General features: G+C 40.6%; 1 long non-coding RNA gene across 3 annotated transcripts in view; it reads left to right on the forward strand.

Annotated features, from left to right (window-relative positions):
• The window catches only part of LOC143443041 (uncharacterized), a 51,402-nt gene that overhangs the window by 21,268 nt on the left and 13,404 nt on the right, over positions 1 to 16,730 (forward strand). Inside the window, exon 4 of one of the 3 annotated variants that reach the window (XR_013111729.1) lies at positions 71 to 257. The exons of the other annotated variants lie outside the window; for them this stretch is intronic. This is a non-coding gene — a long non-coding RNA (uncharacterized LOC143443041). Of the gene's footprint in view, positions 1 to 70; positions 258 to 16,730 lie in introns of those variants that run through there. 3 annotated transcript variants of the gene reach the window in all.

Raw genomic sequence — 16,730 nt, forward strand, 5'->3', positions numbered from 1 at the left:
TTGGAATGAGCAAAGTAGATTGGACATTCCAAAACCACGCTTGTGACTACAATGGTTCTTTACCAAATAGGAAAGAACACATAATACAAACTTCAAGCCCTGAGGATCCCAAATCTTCTTCACACCGACTGTCACCTTCAAGGCAAGACTGCTCTCACTTAGACAGCAAAAAATGTCTGGTTGTTTTGATGGTTCCTCCTTACCTCTTTGTATGCATGGTTTTTAGAAAATAACTTGAAAATTTTAATTGTAAGCTCTTTGAGTCTTAGGAACACGGTCATGAATTATATATAATGTGTGAGCAATGCTAAGCTCGTCAACTACTGGAGAGATTTTTTTAAAAAATCTATTACTAGTCACAAAAGCCTCTGTACTCTCAGTATAATCTCTATACTGAGATTATACTCTCCTATAATCAGGTAATTTCTCTGCCTTGATGATTAAATACAATCTTTGTTAAGGAAATTATCTGTGCATAATTTTTAGTTTATTGTCTATCTTCCTTTTCTCATTAAAATGATGCCTTCTTCTGACTGTGTCAGGGCCCTTGCACACAGGTGGAGTTGACACACATGCATATGTATATCTGGATATCCAAATAAATACTGCCCAACTCATTTACTGACTCACATAAAATAAATAGTAAAACATTTACAAAGAAAATGAAAATGCTTTGCTTTTATAAAAACTTCTGTGAGGAACTTGCCTCCGAAAAGCAGATATTTGTAATGCCAACCTGCATTTTGTTTTATTAAAATCCAGATCCTTGGGTGGAGCCCTTCAGCTAAAAGTCACTCTCAAGCAATATAGATTGCTTGTTATTTTCACAAAGAGTTTACAGGAAGCAATTTTAAAGGTTGCTATCAGCCTGAAGTCATTGTTGGCACTAGGAATCAGTGTGTCATCAACCTTGCAGTAATCAGTGAGGCTGGACCCGCTCTGAGAAATTCCCATCACACAAGGAAAATTGAATTCTACTGCTTCAGATTATAATCACATTTGATATTATTCCAATTTGATCCTAGAATTTGAAACATTTGACATAGCAGTTTCTCTTACCCACCCATCATGTTAAATACCCGTTTTACACGTACTTCACACCCATCATGTTAAATACACGTTGTACACATACACACTGGTACTGTCATTACCAGTTATCTGACAAATAAGTTTTTAGAAATCTGCCTTTCTTTCTTTGTCTCAGAAAGTTGCAGCAGACCAACCTAGGAAGAAAGTGGTTTTTATCCTATCCAGCAGTCAGTCTGATAATTACTTAATAATAGCCAAAAAACATTGTAACCACCGTGGACAAACTATCTCTCAACCTAGCTGCCAGTTGGAGACTTATTCCAGGTAGAGTCATGAGGACATCAGAAACACTGGATCTAGGCACGGAGGGATGATGGGTAATTCTGTATTCCCAACTGCCCCTAAAGTGGTTATTTCTGCATTCCGGAGAAGACAGGGCTTTAAAAAAAAAAAAAAAGGAAGCCCTTATATTCACATCATTATCAGGCATTAGGCATGTTTCCTGTTAAGCCAGTTTCTAAGTTGGAAAACAAGGTCTTGACAAAATTCAAATGATTGGTTTTAGCCTTATACAAATAAATGCTGCTTAACTCATTTACTGATTTTGAAAAAAAAATATATATATATATATAATGATGTGATCAGTTTTCACAAAGCTGACGCTGAAAATAAAGGCCTCTAGATAAGTGTTCCCCTTATCACATGCACAGAGACCAATCATATAGAGACTTTTGCTTGCCTTAAATAGAAGACACAGCTACATCAAGTCTAAGTGCTCAAGGACTTTGTGATGAACCTGGAAAAATACTGGTGAGAGTTTTGCAGTCCTCTCTGGATGACACCCTGATCCCCAGTGCTAGAAATGACTTCAAGTTGATGGCAACACTGAGGAATCACTTCCTATAAATTCTTTGTGAACATAACAAGCACACACAACCATACCCTTCATTCAGTTACTTAGATTGCTGAGCATAAAAACCTTGTCTTCTATCTGGTCTTCAACCTTTCCGAATTGTACAGTCTTATCAAGTCAATGTAGCCTGACTAGACTGTGTTGTATCCATGGGTTCATATGCATCGGGGTCAAAGAAATTAGCTTGTATTCATTCATTCATTTGCTGTTGTTGCTTCTGCTGCTGCTGCTGCTGCAGGTGCCTAACTGGACTCTAGGTTCCCATTGCTTTGTCTCACGCTATACATTAACTCTGTGTTCCTGTGACTAAACTTCAGGCAGAAACAAGTTGAGGGATAGAGGGTTTTATTTTGGCTCATGGCCACAGAGAGATTTCAGTCTATTGTGGCACAGAAGGGTTGACTGTTCATTGTGGTAGGAGAGATAGAGCAAATGCTGATATACGGTGGCCGGCTACCCAGCAGAGAAAGCAACCTGGGACCAAGGGTGGGACTAGCCTTCCAAGGCCCTATCTTCTAAAGGCTCCACAACCTTCGAAATGGCACTACAGGTCATGGACCAAGATCTCAAAAGCTGAACCTATGAGAGATGTTTCATATTCAAACCCATAATATAGAATTAGTCAACAACTCCTTAATGGCTACACTATTAAAGGAAAGACAGCTACTGGGCATTTGCTACATGACCAGCAATATGCAAAATACGGAAGATTGCAGAAAACAAAAAACGTATGCACTTCTCTAATTTCTCTACAGTTTTGCAATTTTAAAACAGCACAAACCACGTTTCTGAAGAGATACGCCCCTGTTTTTAATTCCAGTTCCTTGAATATAAATGATAATTTCTTTTGTAAGTCTAATAAAACTCACTCATCATTGTTCATGCTCTAGAGTTTAAAAATAACTATTAGTCAAGCATAGTGGTGCATGCCTGTAATCCCAGCACTTGGGAGGCAGAGGCTGGTGGATCTTGTTGAAGTAATTAGTTAAAAAGCAGCCACTGGTCAATCCAGAAACACCAGCCCTGCTACCCACGAGATGGTTCTGCCAATCTTCCACACTGTCTGCAAGGCTGTGCATTGCCCAGACCATCCCACCAACCACGAGGGCCCAGTAGAAAAATGAGACTCTAACGCTTAGATTATCCAAAGGCTTTATATATTTGGTAATGATCAATAACAAGATGCCCATACAATCAGTGTGACCCAATACCCAACCTAGATGTACCAACTACCTTTGACTGGCGGAGACACTTGAACATCCATCTCCATGTTCACCTCTCTCTCTCCTCTGCTCCCTTAGCTCCTCCTCTTCCTTTTCTTCTTCCTTCCTTACTCCTCCTCTTCCTCCCTTACTCCTCCCACCTTAGCTCCTCCTACAGATCTCTGTGAGTTCAGTGCTGACATGGTCTACATTCTGAGTTCTAAGACAGTCAGGGCTATGTATAGAGATCCTATCTGAAAAATAAATAAAATAAATATATACACATATATTTATTATCTAGAACATCTAGGTTATGTTTAAAGGTAGGAGTCACAGATAAATTAAAAATAATCATGTTATATTTTATTTGATCATTTATTTAATCCTTATATATAATTAAGTTTAATTCTGGGGTTTGTCTTTCACTGACTTCCTCTTCACATTTTTCAAGATTTATTTTGTTGTTTATTGCTTTTTATTTTTCTAAATAAATATTATATATTCTTTTAAATTCTAAAAGAAAATACCATTGTGATTTTGTTTGCAATTAAATTAGATTTTTAAAATAGCATTAAGATGTGACATCTTATAGGATGGTAGCATATGACTTTAATCCCAGCACTTAGGAGCAGAGGCTAGTGGGTCTTCTGAATTTGAGACCAGCCTAGTCTATAGAGTGAGCTCTAGGACAGCCAGGGGTATACATAGAGAAACACCATCTCAAAATGCAAACAAAAAATATATATGTATGAGACCTGATAGTTATTGTTCAATATACTTCATTATTTTGTTTATATAGTCTAATACTTATCAAGTCTATTCCTCTTTAAATGTATATTGTTGCCATTGTCAATTACATCTCCTTTTAAATTTAGCTTTTCTAGATTGTTGTTGTTCAAGAATTTGTTTGTTTGTTTTTGCTTTGAGACAGGGTCTCACTTTGTAGATCTGGCTGGTCAGGAATTCACTATGAAGACCAGGCTGGCCTTGAACTCACAGAGATCAACCTGCCTCTGCCTTCCTAGTGCTGAGATTAAAGGTGTGTGCTGCCATGCCTGGCATATTCAAGAATCTTAATTCTTTGTGTTTTATTCACTATCTATGTGGTGCCTTGAATAAGACTTTCCCCGGATAGGCTCATATATTTGATTGTTTGGTCATCAAGGAGTGATTCTGCTTGAGAAGGGTTAGGTGTGTCTTGGTTAGAGGAAGTGTGTCACAGAGGATGGGGTTTGAGGTTTCAAAAGCCCAGGCCAAGCCTAACAGCTCACTTTCCTCTCCTGCTGCCTGCAGATTCAGATGTAGAACTCTCAACTACTTCTCCAGCACCATGTCTGTTTGTGTACCGCTGTGCTCCCCTTGGTGATAATGGACTAAGTCCCTGAAACTCTAAGTAAGCCTCCAATGAAATGCTTTCTTTTATACGTGCTCCCTTGATTGTGGTGTCCCTCCACAGAAGTAGAACAGTGACTACAGCAGAAGTTGAAACCAGGAGTTGTGTATTGCTGTAACAGACCTGACCATGTTGCTTGTTGAAGGAATGTAGACTTTGGGACTTTGGATTAGAAAATCAGTTGAATGTTTTAAGTGGAGTTTAATGGGCAATACTAGTAGGAGCATAAGACAGTGAAGACCTCCATACTCCGGAGACCCTTTCTCAAGTCTCAAGAAATCACGACCACCCAAGAATCACAAAAAACCATACCTGGATGCAATCAGCAGAGGTTTATTAGGGAAGAAACCTGGCAGCCAGCGGTCTCACCACACACTCGTGAAGGAGTGGGGTTCGACCCCAACATCCAGTCCGTGGAGGGTTTTAAAGGGGAAAACCACAAACCAGGGGAGTGGGAAGGGGGTGAGGGGTTGCCAAGGATACATAACATAAGAATAGTGAAACATTCCAGAGAAACCCACCCTGAAAGGTTAATAGCCATGGAAATTACTCAGTACAATCATTTTTCTCAAAAATGTGGTTTTACCATATTACTGCCCTACCCTGTCAATTATCTATTAACTATTTCTCACTAGCTCCAGCCGTAGAGCCACAGCCCTGTCATTGTGTTTTTACCACCTGAATGACTTTCAGTCTTTTCAGCCAGTTCCTGAAACTGGCCTGGCTTGTTTCAGAGAAAAGTTTCCATGTCCCTAAAAGAACTTAAAAAGCATCTATATATGTATACATTCTATAAAAATGATTTTTATAATTTTTCATTCTTCAATAGCAATTGAGAGCAATGTAGATTATGATGGTCCGGTTCAAGACTTTTCAGAGGTAAAGAATATTAGAAAGTGACTTAGAGACTGTTCTTGTGTTATTTTGGCAACTCTTCTTTCCCCTTGTCAAAAAAAAAAAAAAAAAAAATCTGCCTGAGGCTAAATTGAAAAGTTTTGGATTAATGGTATTGGCAAAGGGGATTTCGAGACAGCCTAACATTGACTCTGTCATTCATATATATATATATATGGAGGTAGACCGAGAGTCAGAAAGCTATCAGAGCATTAGCTAGTCATCCTTCCTTTTGGGAAGCACATCACGAATTAATGGTACACTCACCTCTTTCCACATTAGCCAAGCCTGTTGCGGCCCAAGCTGCCTCACGTTTGGGGGACAAAAATGTTGAGAACTGCACTACCCCACGTTTGGGGGCCAAAATTTCACAGACCGCTCTATTAATGTTGGAACCTGCACTGCCAAAAGCCTTAGGGGCTAAACTGTTAGAGCCTGCATTGCACCAAACTGCTTTGGTCAGCGAGTCAGGGTTCAGCAAGAGAGAGAGTGAGGATGGACGTGGAGGAATGGAGACCAGACAGAGTGTGATTCAATCCCGTTTATTCTTCAGTCTCTCTTCTTCTCTCCACGTCCCTAATTTCAAGTTCCTAGTCCCTAGTGTCTCCAAGTTCCAAGTTCTTTCTCCAAGTGCTAAGTGCCTAATACCTAATAATAATTCTTCTGAGTTCTCTAGTCCAAGTGTCTTCTTCCTCAATGCCTAACTCCTACTCCAAGTTGTATTCTCTAACCTAATTCTTACTTCCAAGTTGTACTTCCAAGTGCCTAATAATCTGTTGCTGTCTTCTGTCTGCCTCTCGCCTTTTATATGTCTCACTTCTAAGCCACGCCTCTAAGTCACACCCTTAGGCCTTGTCTCTAAATCTGATCTCTAAGTCACACCCTTATGTCTCGGCTCTAAATCACAGCTTTAAGTCTCACACACCCAAGGGAAGATCCTGGGTATCTAAAGCAAGATGTTATCAGAGTGTGCTCAGCTGTTGTAGGCTAATGTAATCAAATCTCTTGTCAGGGTATATGGCTCAAGATGGCTGCAAGGATGATAGCCGCCTTCTGTCAGCTCCCCACAAAGCCCATTCTCTACAGGTTAGCTTGCAGCTAAGCCTATGGTGACCACATTCAGACTTTTTAGTTTTAGCTGCTGTTTTTCAATTCCAGGTCTTGAAAAGGAGTCTAATGGACTCAATCTATCTTCTTCTGAACCAACAGTCCCAGACAGTGGACACAGAGAATTCCTTGGGAAGACATAGAGTAGAGTGTCCATTCTTAGACCAACCAGTTGTAGCCAGGGGACAAGATAACATAAAGTGCCACTGAAATTATGAACAGGGAAGGGTACATTAGGAGGCAGGCATAACGGAACACTCTGAGAACCTTTCCCAGGCATAAGGGATAGTGTAACAAATGTAATTTTGATAGTCAAGCGTTCATTCCAGAGTCACATAGAAATAAAGGACTTGAGTTACAATATTTGAAATTTGAATTATCTTCCTAACAACTCCACTGGGGCTGATGCATGGATTATAGTTATTCATAGTACAAGGCTGGAATTGTCAGGGACTTAAAACTTAAAACCATGATCTCTTTTGGAGTTCCATGTTTAAGGTAAAGAACTCAACATGGGCCAGTGTACACAGTCAGATAAAGAGGGTATGTGCTCATTTTAGCATCATTAACATTATTAGAAAAGTAACTCAATATTGTATTACTTGTAGACTATACATAAATATAAGTAGAAAGTGAAGTGTCTAATCACTCATGCATATTATCCCATACTCAATCTCCACACCCACACTCTGGAAGTGAACTCTGTCAATGGTTAGACTCTTTCTAGACTATATACAAAACTTTCAGCATGGGCATTTTTCATGCAAAGGAAATCACAGCCCACATATCCTTTCATTATTTCAAACCTACCTCTAACTATTGAATGGCTAAGAGTGTTTCCATTTCAGGACTACTTCTGTGTCCACTCATCTGTTGCTTCTGACTATGTCAGGTCACTTAGTATGTTTCAGATAATATGTTTGGATAATTATTTTAAAATACTGTTCTTTGTGTAAGGATATACTACATGAATGTAAAAGCGTGAGTTTAAGGTATTATAATTTAATGGTTGTTGTCCCATTAGCATAGTGCACAGTTGTCACTAATGATTTTATCTCACTTTGATTGACACCAGAAGCGTGGAAACTTACTCCGTGCATTTTGCTTTTCAGTTGAAAGAGTAACGTCTTTGTCATAGTGATAGCCCTTTTCCTTATTTATGTTTTAAGGTATAATTTTCACGCCGTCAATTCTCCCATCTACAGTACAGAGTCTAATCATTTGTAGTCCACTCAGCAAGCTGGAGAGTCATAATTCCAATCAGCTTTTAGAGCATTCAAGAGAGAAAACTTCTACCCTTTGTAATTATCTGCATCCTTCAGGAACTTGGTCATTAAGAAACAACAACAACAGTAACAACAGAATGCCCCAGTTCTACTGCAGACTCCGTGCAAAGGTGTACATGCATGCATGCCAGGGATTATATACTCTGTGCGTTGTTCTAAGGAGCCTTGGTGACTTCACCTTGACCAGGTTGAAGAACCACCTTAATAAGACTTTTAAGTGCTTGACGAAAAATAAATCAAGGAGAGTTACAAAGGTAAATAATCCATTGCAACTTAATTTAACAACCAGAAATTCTTCATATTACCTTGGTAGGAGATCCCTGAGTCCAGAAACTGGAGCAATTCACTTACACTTCTCACAGTGCCAAGTACAGTGATTTACATAAAGATGATGCTTCAAATATACTTTCATTGTAGGCTCTACAATGTGAAGATGGCAAATCTACAGAGATTTTTCCCTAAGGGAGTTTTTGACTCAACATTAAAATTTATTTAGAAAATTCATGTTTTTCATGTAAAGCTCCCAAGTTTATAACTTTAAGTCTAACTCAGAATAAACCATCGCAAGTGCTATACTCCCAACTAACACCCTTCCTGTTCTTAGACAAAGCCAGCTGAGTTCATCATAATTAATGCTACATAGCAAAGAGTGCATAGTGATAACCACATCCTGTTAGCTGCTTTAAAATGCATTGGATTTAATTAGCCAGAAAAAGCATTTTATGTATATTATGAAAAGGCTTTTGTTGTTGTTTTTTTTTTCCCACTGTGGATGGCAGGCTAGTTTCTGGGTACCCTCCTGTCTCTCCATAGGAGAGCTGGGCAGCAAGTGCCTTTACCTATGGAATAAGGCCCTGGGGTTCTTATTAACTGTGTCCCACTTTGCAAATAGGAATAATTTTTCTTCTATTTGTATTCCCTTTGTTTCTTGCTCTTGTCTTAACAGCTGTAGCTAAAAAAAAAAACTTTAACCAATTTATTGAATAAAGCTAGAGAGAGCAGACACCCTAGCTTCATTCCTGATTTGTGAGGAAATCCTTAGATCTTTTCCCCGTTTAGTAGAATGTGGGCTGTAGGTTTGCCATATACAGCCTTATTATGTCGAGATATGCTTCTTCTGTGCAGAGTTTCTTTAGGGTATTTATTATGAAAGTTGTTTAGGCTTCATCTAAGGACTTCCCTGTACTTAACTAAGGTGATGATACAATTTCTGTCCTAGAATCCACTTATATACTGCATCAAGTTAGTTGATTTATATGTATTTAATCACCCTTGCATCTCTGGAATGAAGTCATGATAAATGATACTTTTAATATGCTGTTAAATTTGGTTGCAAGTATTTTAAAATATGTTTCATCAACTCTTTGAGAATTCCATATATTTTATACAATATAATTTGATAATATTTACCCCCTACTCCTCTTGCATCCAACCTGCTCTGAACTTTATTATTTTCATTTTTTAAATAAGCCACCAAGTCTCATTTGTACTGAGTACTCAAGAGCTATGGAGTCATCCACAGGACCATGGTTGACCTATCAGGGACCATCACCTTAAAGAAAACTACCCTGTAACCAATAGCCATCAACCACCAGTAGCTCCGCAGCTAGGCTGGAGGCTACTGAAGTCTTTTGGGCCCAAGCTTGAATGTTGACAAGACTGATGTGCAGATCTCATGCAGGAAAGAACAGCTGCTGTGGCTCCATGAGTACAGCTGCCCTGTCATGTCCAAAAAGAATAAAATTCAGAGCAGGTTTCATGTTGATCTTCCTTGACTTCTGGCTCTTACACTCTTTCTTCCCCTTCTGCATTGGCCCCTGAGCTTTGAGGGGAGGGGCATGATACACACACACACACACACACACACACACACACACACACACGTGCACATAACTTGTGAAGTACTTGATAGACATTGAGTCTTCGTACTCTGGCCATTTGTGAATTTTTATAGTAACTGCTATAAGAAACACTAAAAAACATTTCTATAATGAAGTCCGAGAGCGTAGAGATGTGAATTCAAAGGGCAGTTTGCCATTATGTTCATTTAACAAAATAATATTAGTAGGTGCACCCACAGGGCCCATGAGCCCCAGGATTCTTGGGTAGATCTACAGTAGCAGCATGTGTTTCCTTCCATGGAGCAGTCCTTAAATCAAATCAGCATGTTATTGGCTATCCCACTATCCCATAACACCTGCTACGATTGCATCCAGGAGCATATCTCTCCCTGTTGGCCATTTATTGTAGTTCACAGAGTTTACAGCTCAGTAAGACGGTTGATGCCAGCGTCCAGCAGCCTGCTATTGGAGTGATGTTTTTGTACAATGTGTGAAGATTTGACTTTGTTCTTCCTCGCCTGCCTAAGGCACCTTCTGATTGATTAAAATAAGAAGCCTATGGCCTACAGGAAAATGCAGAATAGTAAGGTGGGATTTCTGGACACAGACAAAAACTCTGGGAAGGAGTGAGAGAATTAGCCAGACAGACACAGAGGAGGAAACAGGCTAGGAAGGGAAGATAGGTAACTAACCAGCCATGTGGCAGAACTTAGATTAGTGTAAATGGGGTAATTGGACTAAGAGCTGGTGGGAAACAATACCTAGCTCTGTGGCTAAAAGCTTTAAGTAAATAGTCTAGGTGTCATTATTTGGGAAAGGCTCGTGGTTACGGCTGCTTATCACCTACTGGTTCTATGAAAGCCAGCAGGCAGGACGGAAGCGTCCTGGTCAGTACCAACTTTATTTCCCATGTACTCTGATCAGTGCATGTGTAGTCTTCAGCAATAGAATCTTACCATCAAATTCTCATGGACGACAAGGAATACCAGCAAGTTTGTTTTGTTCTTGGAACTCTCTGATACTCCTGAACATCACTGAGAGAAGGCATCCCATACCTACCACTGGGCTTTTTATTTGGCAACCCATAGTTTCTGTTTTATTTTAATTGTGTAAGAGAGAAAGAGAGAGAGAGAGAGAGAGAGAGAGAGAGAGAGAGAGAGAGAGAGAGAGAGAGAGAGAGAGAGAAATGTGTACATTTGAGTAGAGGTGCCTGAAGAAGTCAGAGGCACCAGCTTCCCCTAGAGTTGGAATTATAGGTGGTTGTAAGACCTGCTGTGGGTGCTGGGAACTGAACATAGGTCCTCTTCAAGAGGAGTACATGCTTTTATCTGTTGAACCATCTTCAAGCCTCTTTGATTTTTTTTTTTTTTTTTGAGACAGTCTTACTATGTATCTCTGCCTGTCCTGGAACTCACTATGTAAACTAGGCTGACCTGGAACTCAAAGAGATCTGCCTATCTCTGATCCTGAGTGAGGGAATTAAAAGCATGTGCCAACATACCTGGCTTTCTGGTCGTTTTAAGGTAGGAATTTATAACTATAAATTTTCCTCTTAAATCTAATTTTATTTGTATCCCACAGTTTCCAGTATGTTGTGGTTTTGTTTTATTTAACTTTATTTTAAAACATATATCCTTGACAACCCTCACTTGGTGCCCAGAGGAAGATACTCAGAGACCCAGGGCACCACACCAGTAAGTTAAGCAAGTAAGTGGTGGAGAGATGGAATAGAGAGCAAAGCAGAATGATGTGTGTACAGTGAAGAGAGGTGGGGCTGGAAACTCCCGGGTAGTGAGGGTCAGCCTGCTGTGAGTAGCTGGCAATGCCATCTGAGGATCTAAGGACATGGTGAGGTCCCATGCTACTGCCAAGGGCTGTGCCTGGGTCCATGACCCTGGAGCAGCAGGGGTTCATGTTGATGTCTGTGGCTCGTGCAGACATCCCTTGTTGGCCTTGTGATGGTATGGCATTGGATAGAGAGAGATGGCCCTGGCCCTCACCTGGGCTGTGTGGGAAAGCTGGCCCCAAGAGCATGAGAGTGGGTGGGCTGCCCCACCCCTGTAACCTGCCCCTGCTTTGCCCACTGAAGCAGTCAGGAGAGCAGGCCCTGTACCTTGCATGGGCAGCACAGTAGAGCTGGCCTTGGTGTAGGCTTGGGAGAGCTGTCAGTCTGACCAACTCAGCTTCCACCCAGGCCTAGATCCAGGGCTCTGAGTTGACCCACCCCAACATCTACCCCATCTATGAACCACTGAAGGACACGAAGCTGCAGGATCTCTAAGACACAGGGCAATAACAGGATATCCAAGAGGAGTCCCAGTGAGGATCCGGTACTGATAGTGTAGCAGACCCAGAGGCCCAGAACCAGACCAATGACTATTTGCAAGAAAAGGTGTTTGAATAAAGGGGTATACTGTGTGACACACCACAGTTTTCATGGTGAGATTTGCTTGTTTTCTTTTGGGGAAAAGTTGCGAGGGTGGAGGGTAGATATAGAGAGACAAGGAGACAAGTGGGTGTATGATATGAAATTCACAAAGAATTGATATAAAGTTTTTAAAAAGAGAAAAAATTCTTAGTTACATTTTTATTTGTTCAGTATGTACATGTGTGTGCATGTGTGTACATGTGTGTGTGCAAGTGTATGCAAGTGTATGTGCATGTGTGTATATGCATATGTGTGAGTGTGTGTGCATGTGTGTATATGCATATGTGTGTGTGTGTGCGTGTGTGTAAGTATGACTTCCATGGCACTTGTATGGCTAGACAACTCGTAAAACTCAGTACTCCCCATCCACCACGTAGATCCTGAGGTTCAAGCTCAGGTTGTCAGGCAATGGTGTCTTTACCTGCTGAGCCATCTTGCCATTCTGTTATTTGCTTTTAATTCACTGTTTTAATCAGATACCATTCAAGACACTATTTCAATTTTATTATATTTGATAAGATTTTCATAAATCACATGTCTGGTCCTTTCATGATGACTTATAGATTACATACGTTCTGTTCATAAATTCCTATTATTTTATCTTTGTCATTGTCTGAACATCCTAAAATTAATCTATTCTGTCTTCAGGCTGGGATAGCTTGCCTCCCACTTGATCTATTCTACTGATAAGGCTTTTCACTGAGCTTTTATTTGATAGTTTTCATTTCCAGAAACTTCAATTTAGATTTTCCTCAGTATTTGTATTTCTTATTGAGTTAATCTTTCATGTCCTATATTGACATCCTTATTTCATTCAGCTATTTATTTGTGTTTTATTAATTAATTTAGGAGTTTGTACCTTTTTATTTTATTGAATATTCTTAAAATCATTCTTCTGAATTATTTGTCCAGAATATCATCTAATTCACTTTTATTAGAATCCATTGGTAGAAAACTGGTAGGTTTTTTTTTTTTTTTTGAGAAATCATATTGTCATTTAATTTTTAAAATTTTCGTATTTTTTATGTTTCTGCAATGGAACTTGGACAACTGGGATTAGGCCAGGAGTTGATTATTTTGGTTACCCATATTATTTCCATTGCCGTATTTAACATGTTCAGATAGAAATAGGTTGTAAGCAGGGTTGAGGTGCCTGTCTTTCTTAACTGACTGGCTGTAGAGCTCCATAGTTCAACCTTTAGCTCACGTGCTTAGCCATGATTTCCAGCTCTACTTGAAGATAGAATACTGACTGCGTAAGTAACCACTGCTGATGGATAGGCCTCCATGAGAGTACAGCAGGATCCAATCAAAAACAGCTGCCCTATAACTCTTGAGACATAGAGACAGGGTAGCATGGTATATAGTAAGGTAGAAATGGGGAGAAGTCACACTGAATAAAACTAGTTCTTAGTATTACAGCAATAGGGAAAGACCATAGGGGAACAATAAAGAGGCAGAGAGGCAATAAGGCAGGTCCAGTTAAAGGCAGAAGGAATGAGAAAGGGGCAAAGCACTTGGTGGTCTAAACCCATCCCAGCATTCAGGAGGCTGAGACACGGAGATCCTAAACCCCAGACCAGAGTTGGGAGAGCCCTTTGTGAGAGTCTGTCTTTGAAAATGGAAAGAGAGAAAGAGAGAGACACAGAGACGGAGACAGAGACAGAGAGACAGAGAGACAAAAAGAGAATGGAGAAAACAGTAGAGTTCAATGAAGCTTGTAAAATTAGAATTAAATGTTAAACAGTGTCTGTGTGGTCATTCACCCACATTAAGTGCAAGGTTTCTGTGCTGTCACTTGTGTGTGCATATGCGGACTGTCTTGGGACAGTCACTGGCAAAGTGTGCAGTGCAAACTGTATCTGTGTAGCTACTTGTGTGCACAGATACAGGCTGTCTTGGTACAGTAAGGCCCAGATGTGCAGTGGACACTGTATCTATGTGGCCACACCCCAGAGGTGCAGAGTCTTGAAGCTGTCACTTGTCTGAGTGCAGATGTCGGTCTCATCTCTATGCCAAGTGCCTTTCTGTCTTTGGCTTGGTGTCTTCTAATTTTTGTGTTATTTCCTCTCTACTCAGATGATGTGGCTCAGGAGCCAGGCTGGGGATATTATGACCTAAGGTCATGTCAGCCTCTAAGTATGAGACAGCAAGCATTCCACTGGTGTGTGCTCTAGTGGCTATGTAGTGTCGCTACTCACGGGGGAGGTAAGGGAGCCTCTCTTCAGAGTACAGCAGACCACCGAATAGAGTATTAGGCAGCCCTGACTCAGTCTGCACTGTCTAGAGGGACTATTTTGCAAGCCATGACTCAGAGGATAGCTGTCTGACGGTTGCCTGGGTTACCAGACTGGGCTGTGCAGTGGTGGGAGCGTCTAGAGCCTTCTATCTGCTGACTCAGCAGGGTCTTTATTAAAAAGAGGCTTCTCACCACTGCTGCAACAGAATGCCAGGAGGAGGATTTTCCTACTAACTGTGGTATACAGACTACATGATCTCTGTGTGTTTAGATGGTGCTGGTTGTGATTTTTTAATTAATTAATTATTTTATTTATTTACATCCCAAATATTGCCCACCCCTCCTAGTCTCCTTTTAAACCTCTTTTGCTCCCCGCCCCCATTGGATTCTGCTGGTGCAGTCTGTCTCTGTCTCTGACTCTCTGTCTCTCCTCTGTAAATTATCCATCAATGAGCGTGGAGTGGAAGTATTCTGAAGCGCTCTCTCCTTGTTTGAGCTGAGATTCAGACTTTTAGCTCCCACTCCACTTTGGGAATGTAGGCCTGGGGCTGAGCGCTAGAACAGGGCCTGGCCCTTCTTGTACTGTTCAGCAAGCATGCACACCCTTTCTTTGTCACTGCTCTCTGTTATCACCTCTTCACAGGATAGCTGCTTTTAAAAGATCACCAAGTTATGTCCGAGACAGCACAGCGGTTGGTACAGGTACCATCTTCCACCTTTCCTCCTCACTGAGTACCACAGCTTCTTTATCCACTAATCGCTGATGGGCATTTACATGACTTTTACCTCTTGGTTACTGTGGATAATATGAAAATACAGGCGTGTCCATAGCTCTCTCATGATTTAACTACTTTTTGGGTACAGAATACCCAGAAGTATGCTTTCTTTATCATATGGTAAATCTATTTTTCTGTAGGAAAAAAATCAGAGCAATTTTGTTTTTTCTTTTTCTCGTTGAATGTCTCTTATTTCTTTTTCTTGCCTGATTGCTTTGGCTAGGATTTCCTACAGTCAGAGAGTAGGCACTCTTGCCTTGTTCCTGATAATTTTAGGGAAAGCTTTTAGCTTTTACCATTTGAATTTTAATGCTTTAGTATTCAATGGAAATGTTATACATAATTAAAGCACATATAGCAATAGCTAGTATACTAGGCAGGAGCTCAGATCAAGAAACTTGTGTTTCCTTCCAGATCAATCACTAATTGTTGATTCTCCTACAGACAAGCCTTCCTGTTCCTCCTATAATTATTTTCTCTTCTATAAGGTGGGATAATGTTGCTAGATTTATTTTGCCTTCTTTAGTCTAAATTATACTAGAGTTGTATGTAAGCTACTTTATGTTAATTGATAATCAGAATACCGTTAGTAAAATGCAGGCTTATAGCAAGTCTTTTTATAGGTAAAGATTATTGAGATCTTCATTTTTATTCTGAAGAGAAAAGAAAACTTTGAAAAGATGGTAATTTTAGATTTGCATATATGCTAATCTCTAACAGTAACAATTACCCACATACAAATAACTATATATTTACATATAGTGCTTTGAATAAGTGCAAAAATCATTAAATATAAAAGTGATTATTGTAACAATTTTTCTTACTCTTTGAAAGATCCATGTGTTTATGAAATGCATATTGTTCACATCTCTCTATGAACCTAACTCTCACTTCCCCCAGTGCCTCAACCCCATCCCCCCCAGACCCCATCCCTCCCAGACCCCATCCTCCCAGAGCCCATCCTCTCAGACCCCATCCTCCCAGAGCCCATCCTCCCAGACCCCATCCTCCCAGAGCCCATCCTCTCAGACCCCATCCTCCCAGAGCCCATCCTCCCAGACCCCATCCCTCCCAGATTCGTGTCCTCTTCTCATTTCATTTTTACTTTTGCTTATTAATAAACCTCTGAGTTCAATTAGTGAGGTACAGGGCTTGAGGCTAACCAAGCAACCTGCCAGCAACCACATCCCCAAAGGAGAGTGGCTCTCCCACCCTCAGCAGTCATTGGCCAGCAACAGATTATTCTGTGGGGTGGAGCCCCTCCACCATCTGTGCTGGAATTGTAACTGCCTTGATCTGGTCCAGGTAACCACAAGTGCTATGAACTGTGAACATCAGTGTGCAACAGTCACGTTGTGTCCAGAGAACAGAATTCCACAGTGCTCCTCCTCATCTCTTATGTTCCTTCTGCCCATCTTCTTCAATGGATGGATGGGGAGAGGTGGTTGTAGAGCACCCAGAGCTGAGCACTGAGTTCTTTACTCTCAGTACTTTGACTAGTTATGTGTCCCTCACTAACCACTACACACTGCAAAAAAGACCCTTTTCTAATCAAAGTAGAAGACTTCTTGAGGCAGGGTTTCACTATGTGTCCCTGGCTGGTCGAGCGCTCTGTGTGTAGA

Source organism: Arvicanthis niloticus, chromosome 7 (genome assembly GCF_011762505.2).
Source record: "Arvicanthis niloticus isolate mArvNil1 chromosome 7, mArvNil1.pat.X, whole genome shotgun sequence".
In the NCBI taxonomy this organism is placed as follows: domain Eukaryota; kingdom Metazoa; phylum Chordata; class Mammalia; order Rodentia; family Muridae; genus Arvicanthis; species Arvicanthis niloticus.